The sequence below is a fragment of the Schistocerca nitens genome, chromosome 11, assembly GCF_023898315.1.
Source record: "Schistocerca nitens isolate TAMUIC-IGC-003100 chromosome 11, iqSchNite1.1, whole genome shotgun sequence".
Classification (NCBI taxonomy): domain Eukaryota; kingdom Metazoa; phylum Arthropoda; class Insecta; order Orthoptera; family Acrididae; genus Schistocerca; species Schistocerca nitens.
In genome coordinates, this window is record NC_064624.1 from 19692294 (window position 1) to 19712555 (window position 20262).

General features: G+C 46.1%; 1 protein-coding gene across 6 annotated transcripts in view; it reads right to left on the reverse strand.

The window, feature by feature from the left end:
• Positions 1 to 20262, reverse strand: part of LOC126212891 (zinc finger protein 729-like) — a 261153-nt gene that overhangs the window by 228449 nt on the left and 12442 nt on the right. For 3 of the 6 annotated variants that reach the window (XM_049940396.1, XM_049940400.1, XM_049940399.1), the window contains exons 2-3: positions 15121 to 15183; positions 2107 to 2153 (exon numbers count right to left, since the gene is read on the reverse strand). The exons of 2 other annotated variants lie outside the window; for them this stretch is intronic. The gene's annotated coding sequence lies outside the window, so the exon portion shown is untranslated. Of the gene's footprint in view, positions 1 to 2106; positions 2154 to 15120; positions 15184 to 20262 lie in introns of those variants that run through there. One more of the 6 variants, XM_049940401.1, reaches the window with a different exon arrangement.

The window sequence follows — 20262 nt, forward strand, 5'->3', positions numbered from 1 at the left end:
TCTCAGATGCTGAGACTCGAGCATATGAAGAGCAACATGTTCAGCCATGGTGTCTGGGTCAGTGAAGAGAGATCAATTTCAAGGTAATGGCAGATACACCTACTAGTGTCTAGTACATGTAGGCATGTCTCATCTTAGGTCAAACCTGCAAAGGAGAGGTATGTGGTCCGATGGCTGAAACATGCAGCTCCCAGCGTTCTTGTTTACATCATTTCATCAGGGGGCAGACCTAGGCATGAAGCCACTTGAAGTAAATAAGATGCTCCATCGATTTGTGTCACTTACGGTGCTGGAGAGCCTGCCTACAATTGCTAATGGCCTCTGCAACCTCTGATGACTGCCAAGGTACTCTTGTCAGAACAGGCCCAAGGAAAAGGGGATTGCTAAATCACCTGTCAAATGAATGGCTGGAATTATATTCTGGACTGCCTTGTTGATGTCTCCAAGCAGCAGGGAGTCAAGTCCAACATGAAAGGCAAAAGCACTCCAGTCAGCAATGTTGAGAGCCCATCTGGGCATGCATCCAGAGGAGTGATGCTGAGGACGGGACAGGAGGATTGCGGAATGGTTGATATCACACAGGTCAGTATGAACTCCCCAGTGGATGGATGGGAGAAGCCAAAAGCTGCAAATGGAAAGGTCAATGACAGAGAAAACTGTGTGCCATGCTGAAGTGTGTGGGGTATCAGTATTTAACAGGCAAAGTTAAAGTTGTGCGAGTAACTTTCAGAGGCCCTTACAACAACCAGTGATCATGGTTAAAACCCACATAGGGTTGTGTGTATTGAAATTGCCCAAGATTAGGAAAGATTGGGGGGGGGGGGGGGGAGGGGGGAGATAAACCAATGCAAATAGTATGTCATGAGATGCTTTATCATCAGGAGTGAGGTAAACACTGCAGACAGTACTGTACTGAAATGCACTTACCCAAACAGTCACAGCCTCCAAAGCTGTATCAAGGGGCTAAAGTTTGCTATACAGTGTATCCAGAACATATGTGCAAACTCTATTCAGAGTTCCATTGTGTGGAGCAAACTGGGGCCTCAGGGGTTGCTGGAATCTCTGCCTTGGCCACAGGAGTTGAACAGGTGGGATCTACTAGTGTGGGGGTCCACTGGAAGGTCCTCCTCCTCTAAGCACTTGTCTTCTCCTTAGAGAATTTTGATGATGCCAAGGGCTTCTCTGAATCAGTTTCAGGTAAAGATGATGACCATAAAGCAGTGTGGGCAACAGCCTGTGTCCCCTTCAGCCACCTGCTGGTGTTCAGTTGTAGACCAGTGCAAACCAGGGAAGGAAGTGTCCCCGAGGACCCCTTCCTGGCAAGAGAAGCCAGAAGCTCATTTGTCTCCAGGCTGGGAGGTGGGGACATATGTCCCTGGTGGACGGGAAGCTATCGGCCCCAAAGCAGGTGTGGAGAAAGCAGCAAAAGGGGAGCCCCCAAACCATCAGGGGGCAGTGATGGTTGAGTGGCCCTGAGGACCCACTACAGAAACAGTAACAGGAAGAAGTACCATTGGCAAAGGGGAAATGTTTTTGTAGCTGTAGCATATGACATTTAGTACATGCTGGGGGCAACTGCTTGCACATCCTTTTGGCATCTCTGACAGTAGGCTTGTCCTGAGTCTTGTATTCTTGTTCTTTCTTCACTCTCTAGAAAACAGTGTAATCTGGCGAGCTTTCTACAATGGACACAGATGGGGAGAGGCACACGAGGCATTTGCAAGCGATACTCATCCACAGTCTCTACGGATGGAGTTAGTGCTGCAATGCAAAAGATGTGCCCAAACTCCAGACATTTTAAGCACAACAAAGGGGGGAAGGGTAGGGTTGGTGGGCGAGAGACCTACCATTTCACACCCCATCTGAATACCGTCACCTTGACCTTTTCAGCCAATGAATCACCCTAAAAGACCCTTCTGCTTCTCTCCAGTGTCACAGTCACAGTACTGAAGTGGTGAATTATGGATCCTATGTAAGTGACAAATTTAATTATTTTACAATTGACTGTAATTGTGAATTTGTCTTTAACCCATACAAATAAAAATAAATATAATTGTTTTGCTTGCACCACTAGCAATCCTTTAGAAGTCACAGAAAACAACTCACATATATGCCATATGGACATCCATGGTCGTTGTCCTAGGAACCTGAAACTAGAGAGAAATTATCAGTGTTAATGAACAGGCACAAGGAATGGCCTTTGATGTAAAAAGCAGTGACGACTTGTTTCATGTGCAGTAGAGTACAAATCCACAGCTGGTTTACTCTTCTTCACTTTTCCGAGTCAAATAGTGTAACGATGCAGTCACACTCTTGGTAGAATTATAGCCGTCAGTGAATATCTATGCACGCCACTGAAGTTAAGTTTACAGCAATTTCCCTCTTTTTACATCCATATTTGTTCTTCCATGATTTTCCTGAAATCTCTTACTTGATGGGTGGACTTTCTCTGCATCCACCATGTCTAGTATCACAAATTTATCCCTACAAAAGAATTGCATAAAAAATTTAATTTTTGGGCCACTCAACTGAAAGATTATCGTGGCATTTGATGTAAAGGAAAAAAAGCTAATTGAGTGGTGCAATGTGTGTGGAACAAATACAGCACTTCTGCAGTAGCAATATTAGCAGGTGCATAAATATATTTGTGCTAATAATTTTCTTTTACTGTGCCTTTCTGTGTGGAAACCAATACTGTAAGCTTTTCTCTATCTGTATTTAGCTTTTGCTTGTTTGTGGGAATGTGAGAGCCCTTGTCCACATTTACTAATTTTGTCATTCATCTTGACCCTGCTGTAGCCACCACTGCCATATGATTTAGACAAGCACCTGTTAAAAACTTAGCTCAGAGGGGGAGGGGGGGGGGAACATCACCAGTGTGACTTATAAGTGGCCGAAAGGTCATTTGACATTCTGGCAGTGAATGTTCTCAAAACAACTGAGCCACATATATATGTGAGAAGCAGAGTTGCTGCCAGCTAGTCAGTTTGAAAGCTACAATCTTCGCAATAACTTGGAAGTGATAAAGAAGTGAACAACTGCACTTTTGGCTATTACCACAGACATCAGTCAGTGTTGGGCTTAGTGATAGAAATATGGGGAGTGTGGCCGAGTGTGTTTTAGTGCTAAATGTACCCGTGTTGAATTTTTCGGTGCAAATGAAGTGTGTATTCGAGAATGACTGGTACCTAATTTTACCTACATCTTAACAATCTAATAAAATGGATCGGTATGTAATAAAGAAAAAAGTACAAACATCTGGTGATTCCAGTCACTATTCAGCTGCAAAAACACTGCCAGATGTAAAGGCAGTGCCAGCACTTCGTCAAAACTTCCACAACAAAGTTCAGCGACCGATTTCTTTAATCCCATGGATATTGTCAATTATTTGGATATATTAGCATCAGGAAAAATTAGTGATGATATTAAACACAAGCTTCTCACAGCTTCAAGGAAACCTGGAAAAGGATATGTCTTTCCTACTTCTGAGCACAACAAGAGACAGCAAGTTGAATGTAGACAAGTGCATGATAATCATTTTGAACAGTATCCCCGGCTGGTGTTCTCACAAGTTAGAAAAGGATTTCTTTGCATTAATTGTTCAATTTTTGTGAATAATAAAATGGCTGGAGGAAAGAAATCCATTATCGCCAAGAAACTTGTGACTGAACCACTAACAAAAAAGTTTGCCAAACTTACTGGTAAAGATGGTGACCTTGAGACACACTCAGCTTAAGTACCATGTTGAAGCATCAACATATGCAAAATTATTTTTGGCAACATGAGGAATGCAAATTTGATGTCATAAATCAATTGTCAAGACAGAGAACGGAAAGCATTAGGGAAAACAGAGACCATCTTGTACCTATAATAAAAACAATCATATCTCATGGAAAGCAAAGTATTCCCCTGTGGGGACAGAGATCGTGAGAGTCTATTATAAAATGATAATGATTGTGAAAGTATAGTAAGTAACACGGGAAACTTTAGAGCTTTTCTAAGATTTAGAATTTACACTGGAGACTTGCAACTAAAATATCACCTTGAGACCACTAAAACGAATGTTACTCACATACGTAAAACAACATGTAACGAACTTATTTCATGCTGTGAAACAGTGATGTTATTGGGATAACTGGAGGAAATCAAATATTGTTGTTATTACAGCATAATCTTCGATGAGACTATAGACATAGCACACATCACCCAACTGAGTTTAGCTGCAAGATATGTTGATGGTGACGGCAAATTACATGAAAGATTTTTGAGTTTCATTGACATCAGTAAAGACAAGGATTTCAGTGGAAACATTGACGATGAACCTCAAGAGTGTCAAGATGAATGTAGTGTTATTGGTGAATTATTAGGTACTACAATTTTAAGAAGAATGGAAAGCCTTTCTCTGTCCCTGGAGAACCATGTGTGTATAGACTGTGATGGTTGCTCAGTTAATATGTCAGAATTGAAAGGAGCTGTGGCTACAATAAAAAAGAAAGCTATCAACGTGCAAGTAGCACTGTTGTTGAAGTCATCAGCTCCACCTTGCTGTCTCTTGCAGTTGTGAAGTTACAAGTGTGAGAAACTCACTTGGTACTATTGAAGAAGTAGTATCGGTCTTTACAGTGTCTAGCAAACCGTTTGCAACCTTGAGGAGACAACACTCACTTCAATCACATTGTCAAATGAGATAGGTTGAGTGACATGATGCTGTTATTCAATTCGCAGCTAATCTCCAAACAGTTTGCGAAGTTCTTCAAGAAATACAGTGTTGGAGGGATAGAACTACAGCTGCCAAAACCAATATTTTCCTTTGAGCTCTTTCTAATAGCAAGTTTCTTATCACTCTGTTTAAACTGCATGACATTATGCATATAACACATCCAGTCAGCAAAATCTTACAAGTCCCTATCTTGGACGTCGCAATAGCAAAAGCAAAATTATATTCGACGTTCAAGGATTATGACGGCATGAGAGTTAATGCTGATAGCCACTTTGCTCATACTGTTAAAGAGGTAAAGGCAGTTATGGAACAGTCACATGTGGAGATGAGTGTTCCTTGTCTTACAGGCAGACAAAGACACAGGGAAAACTGATCATAATGATGATGCTATGACATATTGGGAAAAAAAACTTTTTATTACAACACTGGACCATGTTACGACTGACATGGAGAAGGTTTTGCTGAAGAAAATATTTATCATTTAGAATTCAACATACTTTTGCCTTCACAACTACTGAAATATGATGGTAATGATCTGGCACAGAAACTGAATCAGTGCTTAACTGAACTACCATTCTCTGAAGAAGAATCACACTGTTTAAAAAAGAGACTAACAGGACAGATTCTTCAATGCAAGCAAACAAGCATAAATGCCCTTTATGACTGTGATTCTGTTATGCAAGCATTGTCTCTCTGTCCTTGATCTATCCTACTTTGCACACACTGTACAAAATATTTGCTTGTCTACCTGCATCTATTGCTACAGTAGAAAGAAATTTTTCAACATGGCAGAGGTCGACAGTGATGGAGGATTGACTTAATGACTTATCTATGTTGGACACTCAGCCTCACACTGATTTTCCTACTGACAATGTAATTAACCAATTCGCTAGGAAGAATAGTTGCATAGAATTCGTCATTTAAGGATGAGAAACACAATTGCAACTTTTTTGTATCATAAGATGCCATTGTCTTGTATATGCGTATCATCAGTTTAATATACGACTTCCTTAAACTTTTCATGTGACTTCGCAAAAAATAATCACAGTGAAAGTAAAGGTAGATCAAGATATCTTTAGTGCCCCCTCCCTGAGGTTTTTCTGTATCCACCACTGTTTCATGCGAGATCTGGTGTAAGTTCTATTGGCCAGCTCCAAACTATGGCTCATGTACAACAACAAAATCTGTTGATTGGACTCAGAGGACATCCTAGGCTCACTTTTTGCTGTTGGCTGAAGAAGCAATGAACATTTCTTAGAGATAAGCTATTACCTAATTTGGAGCAAAGTTTAAGACTCAGATCAGGCCTTTCATTAGTTTTGTAATCTCCACTACATATTCTGTGGAAAATGGTAGGGTCCTATGTAGCAGCAAGGAGTCCGTTTTGGAGATGTAATCTCATACAAAATTGTAACGTGTAGATTTGTGCAGTCTATTGAAGTCTTCTTTTGTTTGTTTTGAATGGCCAGCAACTGCTTGTCTAAGAAGTTCAAACCGCAGTATGTGACACCAGCAGAGCACTGTAAGGGATGCACAATTACCTACTGAAACATAAGCATATTTTATTCACACCAGTAGAAGAAACCAGGTATTGGTATTGTCACTTAATGCTCCCAGTATGCATTGTTGCTGCCATCAGATGCAGTGATGCTGCTGCACAATGAGTGAGTGTTGACTGAAATGGCACAATGAGAGGAGGAATATCACACTGGCTGAATGTTTGTCCCCATTTTTGTGGTTGACCCCAGCAAGCAGAATTATACCACCTTGTAACAATAGGTTTTACCAAGAAATGATAATAAATATGGAATACCGATATTACACATTTATGTCCACAATGCTGGCCAAAGGAGTGCAGTACGGAAAACATGTTCGGATTGTTGGAACAGGATGTGACAATACATTGATATGTCCAAAAGAACGGACACCACATACATAATTAAGGTGATGTCAGTCAATGATCCTTTCAGTGTAGATTTTTTTTTTGTGGTTTTAGGGCGCAAAACTTCTATGGTCATTAGCGCCCAGCCCGTGACTTAGGAAACAGTAAAAAACCGAAATTGAAAACCAGCAGCAATGGGAACAAAGTCATAAAATTGCAGAAACTAAAAGCAGAAAGGAATGCTTAAAAATCCACTACAGAAAGGGGTGGTTCGCCCCAAAAAAAAGCTTCAAATGACTGACGTCATTTCACTGTCACTAATAAACTGGAGAACGCGGTCGGCTGAGCGCATGTCATCTGCTAAAATCTACGATAGATCAGGCGACAGCTGTAGACGGGAGCGTAACGGATTAAAATAGGGGCATTCAATTAAAAGGTGTCTTACCGTCCACAGCTGAGAGCAGTGGGGACAGAGTGGGGGAGGATCGCCGCTTAAAAGATGTCGATGGCTAAAAAGACAGTGCCCTATCCGGAGTCTAGCTAAAATTACCTCCTCCCGACGACGCGTACGGGAGGAAGAGGTCCAAGCGCAAGGAAGGGCTTTCACTTCCCGCAATTTATTACGGGCAAGTGTTGACCAATGCGCATGCCATAAATGAGCAACTTTGCGACATAAACCGCTCCGTAGATCGGTGAAGGGAAGCGACTGAATAGCTGGCCGAGGAAGAGAAACTGCAGCCTTGGCCGCTATATCGGCCGCCTCATTCCCACAGATACCAGCGTGTCCCTGGAGCCAGAGGAACGCCACCGAGACGCCCCCGAGGTGGAGCAAGTGCAGACAGTCCTGAATCCGGTGGATCAGAGGGTGCACAGGGTAAACAGCTTGGAGACTGAGGAGAGAGCTGAGAGAATCTGAGCAGATTACGTACTGTATCCGCTGATGGCGGCGGATGTAGTGGACAGCCTGGAGAACAGCGTAAAGCTCCGCAGTATAAACCGAACACTGGTCGGGAAGCCGAAAGTGATTTGGGGTGTCGCCAACAATATAGGCACTCCCTACACCTAACGATGTTTTCGAGCCATCGGTGTAAATAAATGTGGCGTCCGTCATTTGTGCACATAGAGCAGCAAATGACCGACGATAAACAAGTGTAGGGGTACCATCCTTGGGAAATTGACAAAGGTCACGGAGCAGGCAGATCCGGGGACGGAGCCAAGGCGGTGCTGTACCCCAAGTTGTCAAGAAGGTTTTAGGAAAGCGGAAGGAAAGAGAATGGAGCAGTTGACGGAAGCGGACTCCCGGGGGTAGTAGGGAGGAGGAGCGGCCTGCATACCCTACATCAAAGGAGGCGTCAAAAAAAGGTCATGGGCTGGATTAGCAGGCATGGAAGACAGATGGCTAGCATAACGACTCAGAAGGACTGCTCGCCGATTGGACAGCGGAGGTTCAGCAGTCTCAGCATAAAGGCTTTCCACAGGGCTAGTGTAAAAAGCTCCAGACACTAAACGTAATCCACGGTGGTGGATAGAGTCGAGACGCCGAAGAATAGACGGCCGAGCAGAGGAGTAGACTATGCTTCCATAATCCAATTTCGAGCGCACTAAGGCGCGATAGAGGCGGAGAAGGACCACTCGGTCCGCTCCCCAGGAAGTACCATTCAGGACACGGAGGGTGTTAAGGGATCGCAGACAGCGAGCCGAAAGATAGGAAACGTGGGAGGACCAGCACAGTTTTCTGTCAAACATAAGACCCAAGAATTTAGCGACGTCTGAAAACGGAAGGTTGATCGGACCGAGATGTAAGGAGGGCGGAAGAAACTCCTTACGTCGCCAAAAATTAACACAAACGGTCTTACTGGGTGAGAAACGGAAGCCGGTTTCGATGCTCCACGAGTGGAGGCGATCGAGACATCCTTGAAGACGTCGTTCAAGAAGGCTGGTCCGTTGAGAGCTGTAGTAGATCGCAAAATCGTCCACAAAGAGGGAGCCCGAGACATCAGGAAGGAGACAATCCATAATTGGATTTATGGCGATGGCAAACAGTACAACACTCAGCACGGAGCCCTGGGGTACCCCGTTTTCTTGGGAGAATGTACGGGAGAGAGTAGTGTTCACCCGCACCCTAAATGTGCGCTCTGCCATAAATTCGCGAAGAAAAAGGGGCAGCCGGCCTCGAAAGCCCCGAGAGAACAGTGTGCGGAGGATGCCTGTCCTCCAACAGGTATCGTATGCTCTCTCCAGATCAAAAAATATTGCTACCATTTGGCGTTTCCGGAGAAAATTGTTCATGATATAAGTGGAGAGAGCAACAAGATGGTCAACTGCAGAACGATGCTTTCGGAATCCGCATTGGGCTGGTGTTAGAAGACTGCGGGATTCCAGCCACCAAGCTAAACGGTAATTCACCATACGCTCCAAAACCTTACAGACACTACTCGTGAGAGAAATGGGGCGATAGCTAGAGGGGAGATGTTTGTCCTTTCCAGGTTTCGGAACGGGAACGACAATAGCTTCCCGCCATCGTCTGGGAAAGGTACTGTCGGTCCAAATTCGATTATAGAGGCGAAGGAGGTAACGCAGACTATGGGTTGATAAATGCAGCAACATTTGGACATGGATACCATCTGGTCCTGGGGCGGAGGAGCGAGAAGAAGAGAGGGCATGTTGGAGTTCCCGCATGGAGAAAACAGTATTGTAGCTTTCGTGATTTTGAGAGGAGAAAGCAAGATGTCGCACTTCCGCTGCACGTTTCTTCGGGAGAAACGCTGGCGGGTAATTTGAAGAGCTCGAAATCGCAGCAAAGTGCTGACCCAATGAGTTAGAAATTGCGACGGGGTCCACTAAGGTATCATGCGCGACAGTGAGCCCAGAGACCGGGGAGAAACTAGGCGCGCCTGAGAACCGTCGAAGCCGACTCCAAACTTCCGAGGAGGGAGTGAAGGTGTTAAATGAGCTAATAAAGAATTTCCAGCTTGCCTTCTTGCTATCGCGGATGACGCGACGGCATCCTGCACGGAGCTGCTTATATCGGATACAGTTGGCCAAAGTAGGATGGTGACGGAAAATGCGAAGAGCACGTCGCCGCTCACGTATTGCGTCACGGCATGCCTCGTTCCACCAAGGAACTGGGGGGTGCCGGGGCAATTCGGAGGTGCGTGGTATTGAACGTTCCGCAGCTGTAAGAATAACGTCGGTAATATGTGTGACCTCATCGTCGACGCTGGGAAAGCGACGGTCATCGAATGTCGCTAGAGACGAAAAAAGTGTCCAATCGGCTTGGGCAAACTTCCAGCGTCGCGAGCACATATATGGCAGTTGGGGCTGCAGTCTAAGGACACATGGAAAGTGGTCACTCGAGTGTGTATCATCAAGGGCGAACCATTCGAAGCACCGAGCTAGCGGAACAGTACCGACCGCAAGGTCCAAATGAGATAAATTTGTCGTGGAGGCAGACAAAAATGTAGGGACCCCAGTGTTGAGGCAAACTAGATCTGCTTGGTGGAAGACGTCAAGCAATAGTGAGCCACGTGGACAAGGATGTGGAAATCCCCAAAGTGGGTGGTGGGCATTGAAGTCCCCAACCAGCAAATATGGGGCTGGAAGCTGACCAAGAAGATGAAGGAGATCAGCTCGTGCCATTGGTGTGGACGATGGAATGTATACAGTACAAAGAGAGAACGTGTATCCGGAAAGGGAAAGACGGACGGCGACAGCTTGGAAGGAAGTGTTTAAGTGGATTGGGTGATAATGGAGAGTTTCATGGAGAAGAATCATGAGTCCTCCATGTGCTGGAGTGCCTTCAACAGAGGGGAGATCACATCGGACGGACTGAAAATGAGGAAGAACAAAGCGGTCATGGGGACGCAGCTTAGTTTCCTGAAGACAGAAGATGACCGGCGAGTAGGATTGTAAGAGGATCGACAATTCATCCCGATTGGCTCGAATACCGCGGATATTCCAGTGGATAATGGACATAGGGTGAACAGAAAATGGAGGAATGTGACCAAGGTCGCTGTCAACTCAACGACTGCTCAGAGCTTGCGACCGACAGCATGGAATGGCATTCAGCCGAATGCAGAAGATCGTGATCCATAGGTTGGTCAGGAGCAGCTCCTGCCACCAGCGACCGTCTGGTTGATCAGCCGCCAGCAGTGCGCCTCGGCGACACAGAAGACGGCCGAGGGCGATTTCCGCCAGGTGGTGCTGTAGATGGGACACGCCTTGGCGGAGAAGGAGAGGAACTGGGTTTCTTTGTAGCCTTCTTGGAAGTATGATGTTTAGAGGAAGGAGGAACCGATGGTTGGGAAGTTGCCGTACGTAGAAACTCTTCACGAGTATGCTCTTTTTTCAAAGTCTTGGTGTCTGACTTTTGCGCTCGAGATTTAGCAGAACTCGACGAAGGGTGAGCCAGAGAGTGGGCAGGCAGAAGAGGTGAGGTTGAACGGGCGATCTTTGCTCTGGCCGATCTGACGACCATGGCACTAAAGGTAAGGTCGCAAGTCTGCGTGGCCGCCTCCTTTGTTGGCCGAAGAGAAGCAAGGACAGTGCTGTATTTTCCTTTCTGAGGCACGGTGGGCTGTCGACTGGCAAATAATTTTCGAGCAGCGAAGGTCGACACCTTTTCCTTTACTCTAATTTCCTGGATGAGCTTTTCATCCTTAAAAACGGGACAATCTCGAGAGGAAGCGGCGTGGTCACCCATACAGTTGATGCAGCGAGGGGATCGAGGTGGACAAGCACCCTCATGGGCATCCCTGCCACACGTAACACATTTGGCCGGATTAGAACAGGACTGGCTGGTGTGATTGACCCACTGGCACCAATAGCAACGCGTAGGGTTTGGGACGTAAGGGCGAACGGAAATTATCTCATAGCCTGCTTTGATTTTCGATGGGAGTTGCACTTTGTCAAATGTCAAAAAGACAGTGCGGGTTGGAATGACGTTCGTGTCAACCCTTTTCATAACCCTATGAACAGCCGTTACGCCCTGGTCTGACAGGTAGTGCTGAATTTCTTCGTCAGACAGTCCATCGAGGGAGCGTGTATAAACGACTCCACGCGAGGAATTTAAGGTACGGTGCGGTTCCACCCGGACAGGGAAAGTGTGTAGTAGTGAGGTACGCAGCAATTTTTGTGCCTGGAGGGCACTGTGTGTTTCTAACAACAGGGTGCCATTCCGTAATCTGGAACAAGACTTTACAGGACCTGCAATTGCGTCAACACCTTTCTGAATAATGAAAGGGTTGACCGTGGAGAAGTCGTGACCTTCGTCAGACCGAGAAACAACAAGGAACTGTGGCAATGATGGAAGAACTGACTGTGGTTGAGACTCAGTGAACTTACGTTTGTGAGCAGACATAGTGGAAGGTGAGGAAACCATTGCGGAAGAATCCCCCATGATTACCGGCGTCTCCGATGGCGCGCTCCTCCCTTGTGGGGGCCCTCTCTGAGGGCACTCCCGCCTTAGGTGATTGTTCACACCTCAGGTCACACCTCCCGACAAACGGACGGAGGGACCAATCGGCACTTTCGGAAGGTATCAGCTCGGGTAATCACCCCTCCCTGGGCCTGGCCGTTACCAGGGGGTACGTACGTGTCCTACCTGTCTACCCGGGGCGGGGAATTACGCATTACCCCGTCACCGGCTACGCATGGAAGTGCGTGGGTCGGCCTTCAGACACGCACAGGGAGGAAGAAAGAGAAAGGGAAAGGAAAGAAGAGGTCTCAAACGCCGCAGCGGAGAAAAGGGTAGAGAGAAGAGGTAAGGAAAAGAGAAGGACAAAGGGAGGATGAAGACTTACAAGTAAGGAAGGCGAAGAATGTGGTACATTTACAAGCGTCCGTCTCCGGACGTAGGCACAAACCATACCCCCAGAGGGGGGAAAGGGAAGGAAAGAGCCAGAGGTGAGGGGAGGGGGGGCGAAGATGGGGGATGGGGAAGGATGCAGAAAGGGAAGGTATGCAGCCCGGAAAGGAAGGAAGGCTACATCAGCTCGGGGTCCCGTGCTCGCTACGCACGTATCCACAAAAGAGTTGTGGATCCCCTGGGGGGTTTCAGTGTAGATGTACACCACAAACTCTTCGAGGGACCAGTGAGACATCATGTGTAATGAGGATCAGGACCATGAGCACTGCATCAGTGGTGAGTGAATAAGTTGAGAATTTGGGTCTGAGAGGAAGCATGCTAGAGTAGTCCATGCGTATGTGATGACCACTGTGTCTAGATGGCATAGTCGTCAGTGCATCTGCCTTGTCAGCATGATACTCTGGTTCAAATCCTGGTCCAGCACAAATTTTTAACCCTCCCCATTGATGTAAATTAATGCCCACAGACAACTAATGTCTCTACTTCCTTTGTCCCCTGAGTAATTGTGGCTGCAGGATCAAAATACTGTTTGTCCCCTTGGACATGTCCAAAAGAATACACAACACATGCATATTTTATGTGTAATGATCAGATATGAATAAAAATTTATTTTCCATTGATAGTGACTCCTATCACTTTGCAATGTTATGCCTAAACATTGTACTGACCAGATTGTCAATCTGTACAGTACTAATATTGTATTCTAACATTATGAATTTTTTTTCCTACTGATCTACATTCAATTTAATATTTCTACAATTGCCATTCATCACACCCCGTTACTTGAGAGGTCTTTGTGCAATTCACAAATTAGGGAACCTATTCCATATGCTCATACCTCCATTAACAATATGCAGTGGGGTACCATGTCAAATGCTTTCTGGAAATGTAGGAATGTAGAATCCAGGCTGTTGCCCGTCATCCATGGTTCACAGTATATAATTTTACAAAAGACAAAGATGAGTATTGCACAAAATCCATGCTGATTTGTGAACAGAAACTTTTCTGTCTCAAAGAAATTAATTATATTCCAACTGAGGATACCTTCAGTAACTCTGGTGCAAATAAGTGTTATGATATTTGTCTGTAATTCTGCAGGCACATTCTTTTACTATTCTTATACACAGAAGCCACCCGAACTTTTCCCCAGCTGCCTGGGTCTTTGCACTAGGCGAGTGATTTGCAATAACTGCAAGTTAAGTAAGAGACCAATACTGTAGAGTATTCTCTGGACAAATGATTTGTAATTCCATGTGGACATGGCAACTATTTTGTTTCCAACTCTTCCAGTTGCTGCTCTATTCCAGGGATCCTATTACTATGTCCCCAGGACAGGAGTCTGTGCGACAGTCAAACAACTGTATGTTTTATGATCCTCCTGCACAAACTTTAAAACTCAGTATTGAGAGGGGTTCATACTTAGCTGCTTTCCTCCAAAGCCACACCACACTGGTCAATGACTGCCTGGATAGAAGTCTGACTCAGTGATTTTACATAGAATCAGAAATGTCTCGTGTTATCTGTAAAATCTGTTGCTCATGTATGATGGTGGTAGTTGTATGCTTCATGCGTAGATCTTTTTACAGATGCACAAATTTCCATTAACTCTTGCCTGTCACCACTGTGCATAGATTTTTGAACTGAGTGTACAACAGTCTGCTTCCGCAGCATTTTCAAATTTTGTTATTAAACCACAGTGAGTCTTTCCTGTCTAATCCAGTTACTCACCACATGCTTATTCAGTGTGTGATTTACAGTCCATTTAATGTTTGCCCATATTCCTCTATGTAAATCATGTTGGAAGTAAATGACATTCACTCATTGTCTAAATGGGATGCTAACAACTACTTACCTGCTCTTTCTAGCAAATCACTTCTACTAGCCTTCTTGAAGGATTCATTAACTTCATTTAGCATTGTTGCTGCCCTGGTATGATCAATAACCCCTCTCAGCACTTGTACCATCTATAAGGACATGACTGTTCGTAGTTACAAGGTCTGAAGTACTTCAATTTTGTGTGGGCTGTTACACTAAGAGCTTATAACAGTTTTCAGAAAACTGTTGAAAAGTGCTTCACAAGACTGCCTGTCCATACCACTTGCAATGTATGCATGGACATCTTTGTCTCTACTCAATAGGTTAGGGTCACCTGCTTTTTCTGCACTACTTTATGTAGATTTTCGTTGAATGATTGTGTAAATGCCACAGCAGTATCATGTGGCGAATAAAAACATCCATTGCTGGAGTTCACATACATTGAACCATTAAGGGAACTACTCGTTAAAACAGGAAATCATAGCTTGACTCTTGGGACTTGGTACCAATTTTCATATAACTATCAATGCAATCTCATGCAATTTTTATTTGTGTTTATAATGTAAAGAAGCAATTCTACAAACTCACAAGCTAAACTACTTCACCTGCTCAAAGACGTTTAAATCCATATGGGGTAGTGTGTAACAAAATATTGTATTTTACCTGTTTCCTCATTTCCTACCTGGGGCATACTATAATACTGTAAGTGTTGTCATCTTTACCCTATAGTAAAAACAGGACTGCTGAAGTAAACACACACACAATTGATAACCATCTCATTTTCACCACAACTCAACAATGATTAATTCCATGCCGTCACATAAATTCTAAGATTACCTCTCTATTCGCACTCTCCTCCAACTCTTCTTTTACATTCATGCTGAATGGGTAAACTTGGGCCTGTGGTAAAAATAAACAAACTGTAATGAGTACATTTAAGCAGTTACAGTCCTCCCACATTATATAAAATGTATCACATATATGAAGCCCAACTGCCATATTAATTAATAACTAAATAGTAGTTCTGGTTAAGTGTTCTCTTTTGAGTTCGAAATTCTGGATGACGAGTTCACTATGGTATATTTCAATGGGAGGCAGCAAAAAATTTTAAGACCGATTAATGACAATGCCTTTGAAAATTCATTATGATCTTCAACTTCAGCCTTCTCTCTATGCTGTTTTCAATTACATTTTCTAAATTCATTATCTTCATATGTATATAACGATAGTGGAATCAAAAAAAGTAACACAGCTACTACCAGAAACAATGAAATCAATGTTGTTCATATCAAATGACAATACAGTGTACACCAATTGTGTGGGGGAGCAGGAACTGGACTGTCAAGTGCAACATCACTCATTACTTTTACAGTCAGAATAATAAAATGTCTAGAACAGTTTTGTTTCACTGAACACTCATTCGTGACAAAATTATTTTTAAAAAATGCGCACACACACACACGCGCTACCTTGGCACACTACTTACTACTATTCTAACTTCACGAATTCCTTTTGGTGGGGCAACCACATTTCTAACAGTGCAAAAAAGAGAGCATAGGCTACAGGCTAAACCAGTCCCATTCAATGCATCTAAACTATGGGTTTTACTTGCTGATCTCAAAAGAAGACAAAGTTCTGGAAACATTATTGATGGAGCAGCACCAACATATCAAGACTGAAAATCATTAAACTGATATCATTTGTTGATAATGTTAGATAATTAGCAACCAAAGAACAGTTTTTGATTGGAAATTACCTTACTGATAGAAACACAGTAGACCACTCAACTTTGAGAGAGTGTATCGACGAAATAATGAAGCAACATGGTGTATGCAAAGAGGGTACCTTGAAGAGAGATGCTGGGCAGAAGATAGATATGTCGGGTACAGCTAAACTGGTGGCTGTCCGACTTTTGCTTGACGTGATTCGGAAGAATGAAGACCTTCAGTTGAGTAATAACTTTATTGCGGCGCGTATCTGACGACGCCCGGCATGCGTGGACAGTTCGGGGCTATAAAATTTTGCTTCCTATCTATACAGAGGATCCTCAATCCTCGGGAACTTCTGTAGTTAGGAGAGAAAATAGTATCCGTCCACACAAGTCAGGAGACAAGGAACTACTCACTAACTCTAAAAAACAAGGAATAATAATCATAAGAAACAGAACGTATATAAAAGTTATAAAACACAGCGCCTCTAGAGGCTGGGCGCGGAACTACACAGCGTCGCTACATCACTGTACTGACACACGCGCACAGCACACACACACACACACTGGCGAGCTTGAATTAGCGCGCGGCAGCGTCGCTACATCAGCCCCCCGGGCGGAAGCGGAGCGTCGGCGTCGAGATACCGCGCCGGAAAGTGCACCCGACGTCCAGAATGGGTCGTCCTCGTCGGAGGAGGAGGAACAACGTCAGGAGGCGGATGTTGTGCTGCGTTGGGCGGCGAATGTTGAAGAGCCGGCGCCGGAGATGTGGCGTCGGTGTCTGGAACAGCGGTAGGTGGACGCCTACGACGAGGTGCCGCTAGTGGGGTGTCAGGAAAAACATATGCAGGTTTAACCCGATTCAACGCGACAGTCGTCGTTTTGCCGTTCACTAGGATATCCATGGTGTGGGCACTGCGCCGTAGCACTTCATATGGACCAGAATAAGGAGCTTGTAGAGGCGGTTTAACGCCCTCAGTGCGGAGCATGACGTGACGACATTGTTCCAGGTCCTGGTGCACGAAAGTGGGCGGCTTGCCATGACGTGTGGCTTTCGGAGGGCGAATCTTTGATACATGGTCCCTCAATCGTCGCAAGAAATCCGGCTGGCCAGTAGCAACTGTCTCCGTGGCATCAGCGTCTACAAAGTCACCAGGAAGGCGCAGTGTTTCTCCGTAAACCAGTTCTGCCGCTGACGACCCCAGGTCTGGTTTGAAAGTCGTCCGTAAGCCTAACAAGACCACTGGTAGTGCGGTTGTCCAGGTTTCTTCGTGGCACATCAGCGCGGCCTTCAAACAACGGTGCCAGTGTTCGATCATGCCATTGCTTGCTGGGTGATAACTTGTGGTCTTATGGTGGGTGTAACCACAAAACTTGGCCAGCTGTGAGAACAGGTCTGATTCAAATTGCCGTCCGCGGTCAGTGGTAATATGTAGTGGGCATCCAAATCTTGCCAACCAAGTCATTGCAAAAGCGGAAGCTAATGTGTCTGCTGTGATATTATCCACCGGCACTGCCTCCGGCCAACGCGTAAAACGGTCGATCATTGTAAACAGATATCTTTGCCCGTTCGAAGGTGGAAGTGGTCCGACTACATCCAAATGAACGTGGGCAAAGCGGGCGGTGGTATCCGGAAAATCGCCGATCGGTGCGTGTACATGGCGGTTAATCTTGCAGCGTTGGCACTGAAGACAAGATTGGACCCACTCGCGGCAGTCTTTTTGCATGCCTGGCCACACGAAACGTTGCGATACTAGGCGGAATGTCGGGCGTACCCCTGGATGGGACAATCCATGTACCGTATCAAAGGCTTGCCTTCTAAAAGCCGGCGTCAGAAAGGGACGAGGTCGGCCGCGAGAAACGTCGCAGTATAGCTGTGTGTCCTCCCCCGGAACATCAACAAGTTTCAGTTGCAATGCTGAAGCCGTGTCCTTAACATAGGCAAGGAGTTCTTCGTCGTCTCTCTGTGCCTGTGCCAGTGCAGGAAAGTCTATGTTACTGGAAACACTGCTGATCCGTGAAAGGCAATCCGCAACAATGTTGTCGATCCCAGAAATATGTCTAATGTCGGTAGTAAACTGGGCCACGAACTCAAGGTGATGAAATTGACGGGGAGAGCAGTTGACACTATTCCGACGGAAGGTGAAAGTGAGTGGTTTGTGGTCTGTATATACCGTGAAAGTTCGCGCTTCCACTTGAGGGCGAAAATATTTCACTGCTTGGTATACTGCCAGGAGTTCACGGTCGTATGTGCTCCATTTTCTCTGTGCAGGCGAAAGCTTGTGGGAATAATACGCCAGTGGCTGCCATGCGTTGTCGGACCATTGTTGTAACGCGGCACCGATCGCCGTCTGGCTCGCATCTACGACAATTGCTAATGGCGCGTCGAGTCGTGGGTGTGCGAGAAGCGCCGCGTCGGCCATACTCCTCTTTGTTGCCTCGAACGCAGAACACATGTCCTCTGTCCACTGTATCAGAGACTTGCTATTTACTTTAGGGCCTGATAATGCCGCCGTCAAAGGTTCCTGCAGCTCCGCAGCGTGAGGAAGGTGTCGTCGATAAAAATTGAGCATCCCCAAAAAACGACGTAATTCTTTGATTGTAGTTGGTCGGGGTAGCTGCAAGATAGCGTCCACCTTCTCGGACAGAGGAAGAGAGCCTTCAGCAGAAATCTTATGGCCAAGAAATGTCACCTCTGACTGCCCAAAAACACACTTGTCCACGTTCAAGACGACACCGTAACGCTCCAATCGCTCGAAAATCTCTCGCAGATGTTGTCGGTGTTGATCGTGGTCAGCAGAGAACACTAACACATCGTCCAGCTAGGCGAAACAGAACGGCAGCCCCTGGAGAACCGAGTCTATAAAACCTTTGCCAGGTCTGAGCGGCATTGCGTAAACCGAAAGTCATAAATTTACTTTCAAATAAACCGGAAGGCGTTATTATTGCAGTCTTTGGAATGTCGTCATTGGCCACTGGAATCTGTGTATACGCTTTAGCGCAGTCCAGGACTGTGAACACCGTGGCACCATGTAAAGCGTGATTATAATCCCTCAGTAACGGAACGGGATATCTGTCCGGCACCGTTCGCGCGTTAAGCGCACGGTAGTCACCGCATGGGCGCCAAGCTCCACCCTTCTTCGGAACAAGATGTAATGCGGAGGACCACGGGCTCTTAGATGGCCGCATTATGCCCTCGCGAATCATGGCGTCGAATTCTGCCTTCGCTATCTTCAATCTGTCCGGAGCGAGACGCCTAGGTCGGCATGCTACTGGGGGACCATCAGTCGTTTGAATGTGATGCACCGTGTCATGTGGTATGAACCTGGGAGCGCCGGGCGGCCTGGTCAAGTTCGGATAGTTAAGCAGTAATTCAGTGTACTCACCCTCCGTAGCATGGACCAACTTGGCACTGTGCGTTGCAGTGTTGCGACGGAAACCCGTGACAGCTAAGCCAGTGACGCTGTCTACCAAGCGTGCGTTCGCGACGTCTGGCAGCAGGTGGTAGTGCGCGAGGAGATCAGCCCCGACGATCGCCTCCGTGATGTCAGCAACTGTAAAATTCCACTCGTACGCGCGACGTAGGCCGAGATTAAGCTCCATCCTCTGTGTGCCATATGTTGTGATGGAAGAATTGTTGGCAGCCGTCAGGCGGAAGGCAGTTGGCGGCCGGCAACGATGTATGGCTGTTCGTGGTATGATACTCAGGTCCGATCCAGTGTCAATTAAAAACTTAACGCCGGAACTCCTATCGGTAACGAACAGGCGCTTGGAGGATAACTGGCAGTCGGTTGCGCCTATTGTCGACCGCCGGTGGCGTTTGGGTGCGAGCATGGCGATGTGCACTTCCTTGCCTGATCGCCGAATCGTCGGTGGTACCAGCACAACGGTACCTCGCCTTGCGGAGTGGTAGTACTGCCGGAAGATCTGCTTCTCGAACGCCGCCGTCTGTATCGACTTCTTCTATTATTGTCGTCGTCCCGTGCTAGCAGCGCACTGACCTGGGCGCACAAAAGCTCAACCTTGGCAGCGAGAGAATCATGGTCGGCTCGTGCCACAGACGCGGTACTGTTTGCACTGTTGTCCAACGCCGCGACTGCGCTGACCGGAGCCGGTGTGATCGCGTCCTGAATCCGGTCTGCTAGCTGCGCCACGTCATCCAGCGGCACGTCCGTTTGTGAGGCGATTATGGCTTTTATTTGCGGCGGCAACCTACTGCTCCACAGCGTTCTAAGCAGACTGTCTGGCACAGTAACGGTGTCAACCTTGCT